The 13682-nt window shown below is 43.3% G+C and overlaps 1 protein-coding gene across 2 annotated transcripts in view; it reads left to right on the forward strand.

The window, feature by feature from the left end:
* The first annotated feature begins 429 nt into the window (after window positions 1-429).
* The window catches only part of mib2 (MIB E3 ubiquitin protein ligase 2), a 78730-nt gene continuing 65477 nt past the window's right edge, over window positions 430-13682 (forward strand). Inside the window, exon 1 of one of the 2 annotated variants that reach the window (XM_061682608.1) lies at window positions 430-589. The gene's annotated coding sequence lies outside the window, so the exon portion shown is untranslated. The remainder of the gene's footprint in view (window positions 590-13682) is intronic. The other variant, XM_061682616.1, reaches the window with a different exon arrangement.

The following is a 13682-nucleotide window of genomic DNA, read 5'->3' on the forward strand; positions in this document are numbered from 1 at the left end:
AGTAATAATTAGGATCCCTCCCATTGTATTTCTATGAGCTTCTCCCACCCTGAGCCGCAAGACGTGAGGGTGATCAATCACAAATGACCTCACCCATGTTTTGCCTTTTTTTGTAGCCAATTAATCCGAATTATGATGGTTTACAAAAGCCATTTTTTCATCTAGAGAGTTTAATTCATATGACGAATGACATTAACTGATTTTCAGTGTTGATTATGATTTAATGATGATTTGAATGTAACTTCAGGTAATCTTATTATTTGACAATAATAAACGGGAAATAATGATCATAATAATAATATGGAATACGTGCGCCAGTTACCCCATTTGACCCAGACCCGTGGCTTTCCAAGACGGTACATAAGAACAATAACAGAATGTTTGGAACAGAACTCTATATCCATGTTTACAGGAACCCTCGAACGCAGCATCGCCTCTGACGTCATACATGGGCGTGTTGTCATGGCTGTGAAAACCCCCTGTTAAATCCATATTTATTCCCTTTAGAAACACCTATGCCAGTGTTGGTCGGAGGCCGGAATATGGGATTATTGCTTGCCACAAAGTAGACATTCTTGACAAAGGTCCGGTGAGTAACTGTACTGTGAAATAAATTGTTTTTCACTCCAATAAATGTTGCCATACCTGGGTTAGCTTGCTAGCATCAGCGTTTGACAAGCTAATAACACGCACCAGCCCTCCTCAATCATCTCCTGAGGCACACACTAAATAATGTCGGTCACTATTAGTCCTTTTGGTTCGCTGCGTTCCATTTAGAAAATATACGGAGAGTATTTTCTCCCGATTCACTGAGCAGCACTTTGTATGAAGAAAGTGCTACTTGGACCGTTTCTAGTAATATAGTGGCTGTAGCTGTGTGCCGAGGCAGGTGGTTTTCGCTTGACAGGCGACCATAGGGTCATTTCGGCGATGACGTTGCCAGTTGTGCTGTGCACCGTATATGTTAGCAGGCGTTCGAGCATTTATTCCATACCAAATCCTTGATATCCACCTTAATGACCATGTTCTAGTACGCTCTTTGTCCTCACTAGTAAGACAATTCAGGCCATTAGTAGAAGCTGTACAACGCCAGTCTTTCTAGTAACGATGTTTCCTCACTACTAGTGACACTTTTACTCGTACGACCTTAAGCTGAATATCAAGAATATCTAATCAATGCTCAACCAGGTCTTAAGCATGTACTACTAGTACGCTCTCTCCTTGAAAGACAATTCAGCGCTCTGTTTTTTTCCCCCACTACTAGTGCCACTTTTGGCTTTTGAGTATGCAGTTAAATCTTACTAGGAAACAACTGTGCTGCACTAACACTACTAAACTCGAGTAGTAGGCATGTGCGATTCTACTACTAGCACTGAAATGCCCACAAGTAGTTTTGCCTCACTAGTCACACGTAATTGCCCTACTAGTGTGCTGAAATGTTATCCTGTAGTTGAAGGCAGTAGTGGGGAAAAAACGTGACTAATAAGACACAGTCGTTCGTTAGTCGATATTTTTTTATGTCCAGCTTAAAGTACATATCATTACGTTTATTTTTTATTTTTTAGTGGGATGACTTGGAATATTAGTAAGAAAACTACATGCAATTAGTCAGGCAAAACGGCACTTGTTGACAACTGTGTGCTGCTAGTTCTACCAGTGAATACATTCTACGAGTCAACAGGTAGTGCTGCTTTCGTAATAGTATTAGTAACATGTACTGTAGATGTCAACTTGTGTGCTGTTTTCCCTCATTAGTAACCTGTTTGTCCTACTAGTTTGCACAAATGTCATAGATTACAGGAAATTAATTTACTAGTCAGACAGTCATTCTACAAGTGGAACGAATTGTCTTACTTGTGAGGACAAACGGCCTATAGTCATGGACCTTAAAGTCAATATCAAGTACAGTGGTGTGAAAGTGTTTGCCCACTTCCTCAGTTCTTAAATTTTTCCCATCATCAAACTAATTCAAATATTAGTCAAAGACAACACAATTAAACAAAAAATGCAGTTTTTAAATGTTTTTTTTCTTAAGGGAGAAAAAATTATAACAATACATGGCCCTGTGTGAAAAAGTAATTGCCCCCCTGTTACCCGAGTTAAATTTCTCTTGCCACACCTGTTCTCAATCAAGAAATCACTTCAATAAGACCTACCTGCCCTGCGATTGGCTGGTAACCAGTTCAGGGTGTACCCTGCCTCCTGCCCGATGATAGCTGGGATAGGCTCCAGCATGTCCGCAACCCTAGTGAGGAGAAGTGGCTCAGAAAATGGATGGATGGAAGACCTACCTGACAAAGTGAAAGCAAAAAGATCCTCAAAGGCTAGACATGATACAGAGATATAAAGAAATTCAGAAACAAATGAGAATGAAAGTAATTGAAAGCTAGCAGTGTGGAAAAGGTTATGAAGTCATTTCTAAAGCTTTGGGACTCCAGAGAACCACAGTGAGAGACATTATCCACAAATGGCGAAAACATAGAACAGTGGTGAACCTTTCCAGGAGTGGCTGGTCGACCAAGATTACCCCAAGACTGCAGCGACGACTCATCCAAGAGCTCACATCCAAAGAACTGCAGGCCTCACTTTCCTCAGTTAAGGTCAGTGTTCATGACTCCACCATAAGAAAGAGACTGGGCAAAAATGGCCTGCATGGCAGAGTTCCAAGACAAAAACTACTGCTGAGCAAACAGAACGTCAAGACTCGTCTCAATTTTGCCAGAAGACCTTTTGATGATCCCAAAGACTTTTGGGAAAATACTCTGTGGTCTGATGAGACAAAAACTTTTTGGAAGGTGTGTGTCCCATTACATCTGGTGTAAAACTAACACCACATTTCAGAAAAAGAACATCATACCAACAGTAAGATATCGTGGCGGTAATTAGATGGTCTGGGGGAGTTTTGCTGCTTCAGGACCTGGAAGATAAATAGAACCATGAATTCTGATGTGTACCAAAAAGTCATGAAGGAGAATGTCTGGCCATCTGTTTGTGACCTCAAGCTGAAACGAACTTGGGTTCTGCAGCAGGACAATGACACACCAGCAAGTCCACCTCTGAATGGCTGAAGAAAAACAAAATTAAGAGTTTGGAGTGACCGAGTCAATGTCCTGTTGTTAGAGACTCATTGCAAGCGCTTGATTGCCATTGTTGGTGCCAGGGGTGGTGGCCCAACCAGTTATTAGGTTTAAGGGGCAATCACTTTTTTTTACACAGGGCCATGTTTGTTTGGATTTTTTTTTCTCCCCTTAATAATAAAAACCTTCATTTAAAAACTGCATTTTGTGTTGTCTTTGACTAATATTTACATTTGTTTGATGATGGGAAACATTTAAGTGTGACAAACAGAAATAAATCAGGAAGGGGGCAAACACTTTCATACCACTGTACTTTTTGTGACATTTTTGTTTGATCGTCTTCCGTGGGAGTTTTTAATCATGTAAAATATGTGCCTTGCGCCAATAAAGGTTGGGGAACACTGCTGTAGAGTCATTCATGCAAATACAATCTCGTCTCAGACACTAAAAATGAGAAACATGGCAGGTCAAAGACCTTTTCCCACCACTGTATATAGAATAAATGCCCAAACACCTTTCCATATTTGACATCTATGGGAAATATTAATGGACATATTGTGGAAAATAGTTGCACAGTGACCTAGTGGTTAGCACACCTGCCTCATAGTTCTGAGGTTCTGGTTTCGATTCTTGACACAGGTCTTCCTGTGTTGAGTTGGCATGTTTTAGCCACCCTTGTGAGTATTTTCGACGGGCTTTCTTGCTTCCACTTTCAAAAATGATATGTTTGGAAAATTGAAAACTAGATGTCAGTAGGTGTGAATGGTTGTTTGTTTATGTGCCCTGCAATCAAATGGCGACCAGTCCAGGGTGTTCCCTGCCTATCGGCCTGAAAGCCAATTGCCACCCTAATGAGGGCAATCAATGTAGAAAGTGGATGGATGGATATTTTGGGGAAAAAAACAGTTACAAAACAGTGGTACTAATTAACATGACTTGGTGATGAAAAGCTGCATACCTAGATGCCAAGCCAATGAAGTCTTTATGGGCGCACATTTTCAGAATCAGAATCAGAATCATCTTTATTTGCCAAGTATGTCCAAAACACACAAGGAATTTGTCTCCGGTAGTTGGAGCCGCTCTAGTACAACAAACAGTCAATTTACAGAACACTTTGGGGACATAAAGACATTGACAAAAAACAATTGTGCAAAAAGATGCAGAGTCCTCTAGGACTTAGAGCAGTTCGAACGACTAATATTGCAATAGTCCGGTGCAATGACCATTGTGCAAAGGGCGCTGAGACTTCAAGGAGTGTATGCGGTTTAAAGTGACGAGTAGTGCGATCATCTGGGACAATGTTGGTTGTGCAAATGTTACAGATACTCCTCAATCAGTGTGCAAATGGAGCAGATGCTACTCTGGCATGAGTGGCCAGTATATGCAAATAGTGCAGCATGGCGAGACAACTACAGTGAGTGCACGAGTAATACATAATTGGCCCCACAGAAATGTGACAACGAACTCAAGTCAAAAAATTGCCAGCTTGTTGTAATGGAATTATAGGTTAGGTGTTTAAGAAGTTGATCGCAAGAGGGAAGAAGCTGTTGGAATGTCTACTAGTTCTAGTTTGCGTTGATCGGTAGCGCCTACCTGAGGGAAGGAGCTGGAAGAGCTGGTGACCGGGGTGCAGACGGTCCGAGAGGATTTTGCACGCCCTTGTCTTAGTTCTGGCAGCGTGCAAGTCCTCAATGGTGGGTAGGGGGGTACCGACAATCCTTTCAGCAGTTTTGATTGTCCGTTGCAGTCGGAGTTTGTCCTTTTTTGTAGCAGCACCAAACCAGACTGTGATGGAAGAACACAGGACCGATTCGATGACCGCTGTGTAGAACTGTCTCAGCAGCTCCGGTGGCAGGCCGTGCTTTCTCAGAAGCCGCAGGAAGTACATCCTCTGCTGGGCCTTTTTGAGGACGGAGTTGATGTTGTTCGCCCACTTCAGGTCCTGAGAGATTGTAATTCCCAGGAACTTGAAGGTCTCGACGGTTGACACAAGGCAGCTGGACAACGTGAGGGGCAGCTGTGGCGAAGGATGCCTCCTGAAGTCCACGATCATCTCTACCGTCTTGAGCGTGTTCAGCTCCAGGTTGTGTCGCCCGCACCACAGCTCCAGCCGCTCCGCTTCCTGTCGATATGCAGACTCGTCACCGTCCTTGATGAGGCCGATGACAGTGGTGTCATCTGCAAACTTCAGGAGCTTGACAGTCGGGTTCGCTGAGGTGCAGTCGTTCGTGTAGAGAGAGAAGAGCAGCGGAGAGAGGACACAACCTTGGGGCGCCCCAGTGCTGATGCTGCGTGTGGATGAGGTGGCCTCCCCCAGCCTGACCTGCTGTGTCCTGCCTGTCAGAAAGCTGTAAATCCACTGGCAGATGGCAGGTGAGACGCTGAGCTGGAGAAGCTTGGTTGAAAGGAGTTCAGGGATGATGGTGTTGAACGCTGAGCTGAAGTCCACGAACAGGATCCTCGCGTAGGTCCCTGCACTGTCGAGGTGTTCTAGGATGAAGTGCAGTCCCATGTTGACTGCATCATCCGCAGACCTGTTCGCTTGGTAGGCAAACTGCAGGGGGTCCAGCAGGGGACCTGTGACACTCTTGAGGTGGTCCAGCACGAGACGTTCAAAGGACTTCATGACCACAGATGTCAAAGCGACAGGCCTGTAGTCATTCAGACCAGAGATTGCAGGTTTCTTGGGGACTGGAATGATGGTGGAGCGTTTGAAGCAGGATGGAACTTCGCACATTTCCAAAGATCTGTTAAAGATCTGAGTGAAGACTGGAGCGAGCTGGTCCGCGCAGACTTTGAGGCAGGATGGGGACACATGGTCCGGTCCTGTTGCTTTGTTAATCTTCTGTTGTTTGAAGATGCGTCTCACATCCTGTTCATGGATGGTTAACGCAGAAGTCAGAGGTGTGGTTGTGATCGCGGGTGCGGCCGGGTGGGTGTGTGGAGTGAAACTGTCCTTTTCAAATCTGCAATAGAAGGTATTCAAGTCGTTGGCTAGTGTGCTATTGTTCTCAGCTTGGGGGGATCGTCGCTTGTAATTAGTCAGCGATTGGAATGCACGCCAGACTGATTTCGAGTCGTTCGCGCTAAACTGTTTTTCCAACTTTGCTGCATAGATCCTCTTTGCAATGTTAATTTCTTTAGTAAGCTGGTTTCTAGCTCGATTATACAGGGCCCTGTCCCCGCTCTGATATGCATCTTCCTTAGCTTGGCGAAGCTGCTTAAGTTTAGCAGTGAACCACGGCTTGTTGTTGTTGAATGTCCGAAATGATTTTGTTGGTACACAAACCTCTTCACAGAAACTGATATAGGATGTGACAGTGTCTGTATATTCATCCAGGCTGCCAGCTGAATTTTCAAAGACACTACAGTCTGTGCAGTCTAAACAGCTTTGAAGTTCCATCTTTGCTTCATTGGTCCACCTTTTGACTGTTTTCACTGTAGGCTTCGCACATTTAAGTTCTTGCTTGTACGTCGGTATTAAGTGAATTAAGCAGTGATCAGACGAGCCCAGGGCTGCACGAGGTATAGCACGGTATGCGTTTTTTACCGTAGTGTAGCAGTGGTCTAAAGTATTATTTTCCCTGGTAGGACAGTCGATGTGCTGCTTGTATTTAGGGAGTTCGTGGTTGAGTTTAGCTTTGTTAAAATCCCCGAGAATAATGAGGGGTGAGTCAGGGTGTTTTTTTTCAATTTCGTTGACCTGTTCGGCGAGCGTTAGCAATGCGGCGCTCGTGTTAGCTTCCGGTGTAATATAGACTCCAGCCAGTATAAACGATGCAAACTCACGTGGCGAGTAAAATGGTTTACAGTTCAGAAACAGCGACTCCAAATGCGGGCTGCAGTGTGTGCTGAGCACCGTGACGTCCGTACACCATTTTTCGTTTATATGGAGGCATATCCCGCCGCCCTTCGTTTTTCCCGATGATTCCATGTCGCGGTCCGCTCGATGAATGTTGAAGCCGGGAAGCGTGACGGCACCATCGGGTACAGCGTCGCAAAGCCAGGTCTCCGTGAAGCACATGGCCGCGGAACGTCCGAAGTCTTTACTGGTCTTTAACAGAAGATGAAGCTCGTCCATTTTGTTGGGTAGGGAGCGTACATTCGCGAGGTGGATCGACGGGAACGCCAATCTGTGTCCTCTCTTGCGGAGTTTCACCTGAATGCCGGCTCGTTTTCCTCTGTGGCGCCGCTTCCGCATCCATGCGCCGAAAACCGCGGACGCCGCTCCGGTGAGTAACTCGGGGAAAAAACTGAGCGGATTTTCGAAAATTGGTGACAGAAAGTCCGGAGTAGCCTCCTTGATGGTTAGCAGGTCTCCCCTTGTGTAAGTGAGTCGTGTAAGGTCTCCAAAGACGGACGAAAAACACAAAAACAAAGACAATACTAGAGAGCGCGTTACCGAGGCGGCCACACTGGTAGGCGCCATTTTAAGTGAGTATGTGGTGTCTATGTTATGTGTAAAGAGTGTGATCCTGGACCTGGTCTGCATAGAAAGTGCCTTGAGATTCCTTTTGTTGTGAACTAACCAGATTCAAGCACATGTAGGTCCAGGAAGAGGGCCTGTTAGTGTTGATACAAATAAGGATTTTTCTGACATTGGTGGAAGTCTGACCCCAACTTGGTACCTTTTTAGTTCATTCCTAAACAATGTTCTACTGTCTGTCACCAGGTATTTGGCACACAAGAAGCAAAGTTTGCTGTGCAGTTGATGCTTATTTTGCCTAAACAGGCCGAATCTGAATGGACGGCAATGTTATCGTTTATGCACGTAAATATGGCGGCTTCGAACCAGAGCTCGTATGTCACATAGATGTTGTTTTTAACTACTTGTAACTTGTTTTTATCAGGCGATTGCTTGAATAAGTGTAAAAACAATCCCAACTACTGTGCTAAATAGACAATGGATCTCCATTTTAATAAATAATGTGAAGTTCATGTTGATGGGCGCATGTCACACCGCTGTTCAGATTAAATGTAATGCATGTGTACATCCAATCTCAATAGATTACATCACATGGAAACACTTGAGTAGAGAGCTTCAATCCGAATTGATTTCAACCAGAATTACAAGTCTCCATGTAAAATGGGCTATTGGTGCATTTTCATTGGGTTTGGGCTTGTAAAACAACCATAAAACTGAGTTACAAAAAAAAAAAAGTTGTCATTTTTTTTTTTTTTTTTTCCTTCAACTGATTGAGGACAATTTTGCATTGCTGAATCTGAAAATGACATCCATTTCTCTTGTTCAGGTTAGGTTTTTATGCCCAAGTTGTTGAGTTTATTAATCAAATGTTATAAACTTTTGTTACTGTTAATTGAATAGCAGAGATTGATAAAAGTAAGTTAATTGAACGTTATGTCATCATTGTTCAAAATTCAGGGCATGAACCTCTCTTTATTTGACCCTCTAAATAAAAATACCTGTACATGTAAACAAAAACATGGCCATAGTTAAAAAAGTTGACCTGATGGAGGAAAACAATCAATGTGATATTTGGATTCTGCACATCAAAATTATCCTAAATCAGATAACAAATCTTGGAAAATAAATTTGTTGTTGATCAGTGCAATCGGAATCTGATAGATCATGTAACGATCGTCCTGTTGTTTACATTTTCATATGAAGACTTTTACAACAAGGGCAGCACGGTGGCCGACTGGTCAGTACATCTGCCTCAGTTCTGAGTAGGGTTGGACGTCATTTGAATTTGACCAATTCCGGTCTCGATTCCCGTTCCTCATTTCGATTCTGGTTCCAAACAATTCTCTATTCAGATTATTTTAGGAAGCTGGGTCAAATACATTTGCATGGTTTAAATAAGAGGTGTCAAAATTATGAACATCCATTTTCTTAGCAGCCCGCAGCATAGACTAAAATGAAAATTTGACTCAGGGTTCTTTATAACCCGTATCAATATCAAACCTATGAATTAAAAGGCAATGTGTGTGTAACTAACCCTATTGACTTAATATTAATTAATTGTTTCACCTAAAAATTTAATATAGCATTGTTAAAAGTTATTTGCGACTGTTTTATCACGTCAAATGGTTTATATGTGCAATTTTTAAGTTTTGGTACATCTCATTTTGGTCCATAATAAATTATGTTTACTATTTCACTACCATGAGCAGTCTAGCTGGACTGGAGAGTCAGACCAACAGCGTCTTGGCCACCAGCCAAAGATGAGCGTTTCAGTTTATTTGCATAGTGTCCTGCTTGGAGAGCTAGAACCTCTTCAGTTTGTGTCAGGCTAATACAGACATGCCCAAAGTACGGCCCCCGGGCCAAATCCGGCCTGTGTTCATATTTCCACTGGCCCGAAGCCTCTGTCATAAAACCAATAATATGTGGCCCGGCAGTACAAAATACACGCGCAATTTTATATTTCACCACAGGATGGCAGTAAACTTGTGGCTGAAATCTCACGGGGCCGTTTTGCGCATGATCTGTTTTTTGCCCATTTCTAAAATGGCAACTGGAAGTAAGAAAAGGAAAGTTGATAGCGAGGGCCGACGTTTCCAGGACAAATGGAAGTCTGAATATTTTTTCACTGCGTTTAGAAACAACTGCGTCTGCCTAATTTGCCAAGAGACTGTGGCTGTGTTCAAGGAGTTCAATATAAAGAGGCACGACCAGACGGAACATGCTAACTGGGAACGAACGCAGTGAAAAATTGAAGCAACTGGAAGCTGGTTTAACGGCACAGCAACACTTTTTCACAAGAGCCAGTGACTCGAATGAAAATGCAACAAAGGCAAGCTATGAGGTGGCAACGCTGATTGCCAAGCACCGCAAACCTTTTACTGAGGGTGAATTTATTCAAGACTGTGTGATGAAAATGGTGGAGAACATTTGTCCTGAGAAAAAGCAACAGTTCGCCAATGTTTTCCTGGCTCGTAGCACTGTGTCACGAAGGATCGAAGAAGTTTCTTCTGATATTAAGAGACAGTTGGATGCAGAAGGAGTGGAGTTTGAATTTTTTTCGTGAGCCTGTGACGAAAGCACGGATGCATCCGACAGCGGAGTGGACAGTGAAATGAACATGCGTGAAGAGCTACTTGACCTCCAGAGCCTTAAGGACCAAACAAGAGGGAAAGATTTATTTGCTTCTGTTTGTTCCGCCATACATGACATAAAATTAAAGTGGAATAAAATCACGGGGATTATTACGGATGGCGCACCTGCCATGGTTGGCGAGCACAGTGGATTATCAATCCTAGTGTGTAACAAAGTAAGCGAAGAAGGAGGTAAAGCTACAAAACTCCATTGTATTATTCACCAAAAAGTTCTATGTGCCAAACCGTTTCCGTGGATCTCAGTGACGTTCCAGCCCACCTGCAGCTGGAGCTCATTGAGCTGCAGTGTGACACAGAGTGTCGCAGCCGGTACCAACAACTCCCTCTTGTCAACTTTTACCAGCAGCTGGATAAAGACAGGTTCCAAGAGATTCGTACATTTGCTAAGAATTTGCTTCTCACACATACTTGTGTGAGAAGACATTCTCAGACATGAATAAGAACCGCGTGAGGACAAGACTAAGTGACTCCCACCTGCGTGACATCTTGTGCAGTAAAACCACCGCTTTTGAGCCAGACCTGCCCCATTTACTGCAGTCAAGATCTCAGTATCACCCTTCACATTAATGCAAACATGTTGTTTGTTGCGGCACGGTGGCCGACTGGTTAGAGCGTCAGCCTCACAGTTCTGAGGTGCGGGGTTCAATCCCCGTCCCCGCCTGTGTGGAGTTTGCATGTTCTCCCCGTGCCTGCGTGGGTTTTCTCCGGGCACTCCGGTTTCCTCCCACATCCCAAAAACATGCATTAATTGGAGACTCTAAATTGCCCGTAGGTATGACTGTGAGTGCAAATGGTTGTTTGTTCCTATGTGCCCTGCGATTGGCTGGCAACCAGTTCAGGGTGTACCCCGCCTCCTGCCCGATGACAGCTGGGATAGGCTCCAGGACTCCCGCGACCCTAGTGAGGAGAAGCGGCTCAGAAAATGGATGGATGGATGTTGTTTGTTGATTCTGATGAATAAAGTTTGAGTCAAATTTCATAAAAATACTTTATTTTGCATTTCATTAATTTTTATTTTAACCTTCATTTATCCAGGTCAGGCAGTTATAAGATCTACCTAGCAGCAGACAGCATAGTAAAACAGTAAAATAAAAATACAAAAAAGCATTCCCCTCGTCGGTAGCATGTAAAATTAATGCTGGCCCGCATGACAATTATTTTACGGCAATGTGGCCCCTGAGCCAAAAAGTTTGGGCACCCCTGGGCTAATACCAGCAGGTTGATACCGATACATTGATAGCTGATGAAATCATGTAGCTCTCGTTGGCTTTCTGCCAGTGTGAAGCCAAAATGGTGTTTGCAGGAAATTCAGTAACACAGTATCCAACCAGCAATGGGAATGCAGACAGAATTACACGGACAGAAGAAGCTTGACTGGGATATTGACTGTGGTAATAAATTATAACCGTATGTGTCTGCTCTTTCCACTCATTTGCTAGCTTTCCCCATCCTTTCATGAGCTGCTGAATATTCATGTGGACCCATACACTGTAGGACAGTGATTCCCAACCACTGTGCCATGGCACATTTGTTCTAAAAATGATTTGTGTAGTAAAAATAAGCTACAGTGGTGTGGAAAAAGTGTTTGCCCCCCCTTCCCGATTTCTTTTTCTTTTTTTTGCATTTTTGTTACACTTAAATGTTTCCCATCATCAAACTAATTTAAATATTAATAAAAGATAACACAAGTAAACCCAAAATGCCGGTTTTAAACGTTTTTTTATTAAGGGGGGAAAAAAATCCAAAATTCAAACCTACATGGCCCTCTGTGGAAAAAGTGATTTCACCCCCCCTTGTTAAAACATAACAGTGGCTTATCATACCGCAGTTCAATTTCTCGAGCCACACCCAGGCCTGATAGTGTCACACTTGTTCTCAATCAAGAAATAACTTAAATAGGACCTGCCTGACAAAGTGAAGTCGACCAAAAGATCCTCAAAAGCTAGACATGATGCCGAGATCTAAAGAAATTCAGGAATAAATGAGAGAGGAACTAATTGAACTCTATCAGTGTGGAAACTGTTATAAAGCCATTTCTTAAGCTTTGGGATTCCAGCAAACCACAGTGAGAGCCATTATGCACAAATGGTGAAAACATAGAACAGTAGTGAACCTTCTCCAGGAGTTTTCAGACTGAAGTTAAAGTTAGAGCTCAGCTACGACTTACCCCAGAGGTCACAAAAGACCCCACAACAACATCCAAACAACTGCAGGCCTCACTTTCCTCAATTAAGGTCAGTGTTCATGACTCCACCATAAGAAAGAGACTGGGCAAAAATGGCCTGCATGGCAGAGTTCCAAGATGAAAACCACTGCTGCGCAAAAAGAACATTAAGGCTCATCTCAATTTTGCCAGAAGACATCTTGATGATCCCCAAAACTTAGTCTGTGGTCTAATGAGATACAAGTTGAACTTTATGAAGGTGTGTTTCCCATTACATCTTTTGTAAAAGTAACAACGCATTTCAGAAAAAACATCATACCGACAGTAAAATATGGGGGTGGTAGTCTGATGGTCTGGGGCTGTTTTTCTACTTCAGGACCTGGAAGACTTGCTGTGATAAATGGAACCATGCATTCTGCTGTCTACCAAAAAATCCTGAAGGAGAATGTCCGGCCATCTGTTCGTGACCTCAAGCTGAAACGAACTTGGCTTCCGCAGCAGTGATCAATGATCAACAATGATCCACAACACATCAGCACCAGTGTGCCTGTGAATGTCTAAGACAAACAAAATGACTTTGGAGTGGCTTAGTCAAAGTCCTGACTTAAATCCTATTGTCATGCTGTGGCATGACCTTAAAAAGGCGGTTCATGCTTGAAAACCCCTCCAATGTGGCTGAATTACAGCAATTCTGAAAAGATGAGTGGGCCAAAATTCCTCCACAGCGCAGTTGTTGTTACTAAGGGTGGCCCAACCAGTTTAGGGGGCAATCACTTTTTCATACATGGCCATATAGGTTTGGATGTTTCTCCCTTTAATAATAAAATCTTCATTTAAAAGCTGCATTTTGTGTTTACTTGTTGTCTTTGACTAATATTTATTTTTTTGATGATGGAAAATATTTGTGTGACAAACATGCAAAAAATAAATCAGGACAGGGGCAAGCACTTTTTCACACCACTGTACTTTTCGTGAGATCTTTGTTTGCTGGTCTTCCGCGAGAGGTTTTTATCATGTAAAATATGTGCCTTAGCGCATTAAAGGTTGGGAAACACTGCTGTAGAGTCATTCATGAAAACACAATATCGTCTCTGACACTAAAAATGAGAAACATGGCACGTCTTCATTAAAAATCTCCTCGAAGCCCATCCCTTTTCTTTTCCCTGAGCACACCCCCAATCCAAAATAACAACACCAGGAAAATTGCCTTGCCCCTCCCTCTCCCTGTCTGTACATTGGCAGGGCAGCGACTGTTGTCCCCGCAGGCTGTGAAGCACATCCTTATTGTTGTGGGTGTGCGCCTCTGCATATTGATCAGTAAACATATTGTGTCAGTGACCGGAGCCAGCGTCCTAATGTGA

Source organism: Phycodurus eques, chromosome 1 (genome assembly GCF_024500275.1).
Source record: "Phycodurus eques isolate BA_2022a chromosome 1, UOR_Pequ_1.1, whole genome shotgun sequence".
Classification (NCBI taxonomy): Eukaryota; Metazoa; Chordata; class Actinopteri; order Syngnathiformes; family Syngnathidae; genus Phycodurus; species Phycodurus eques.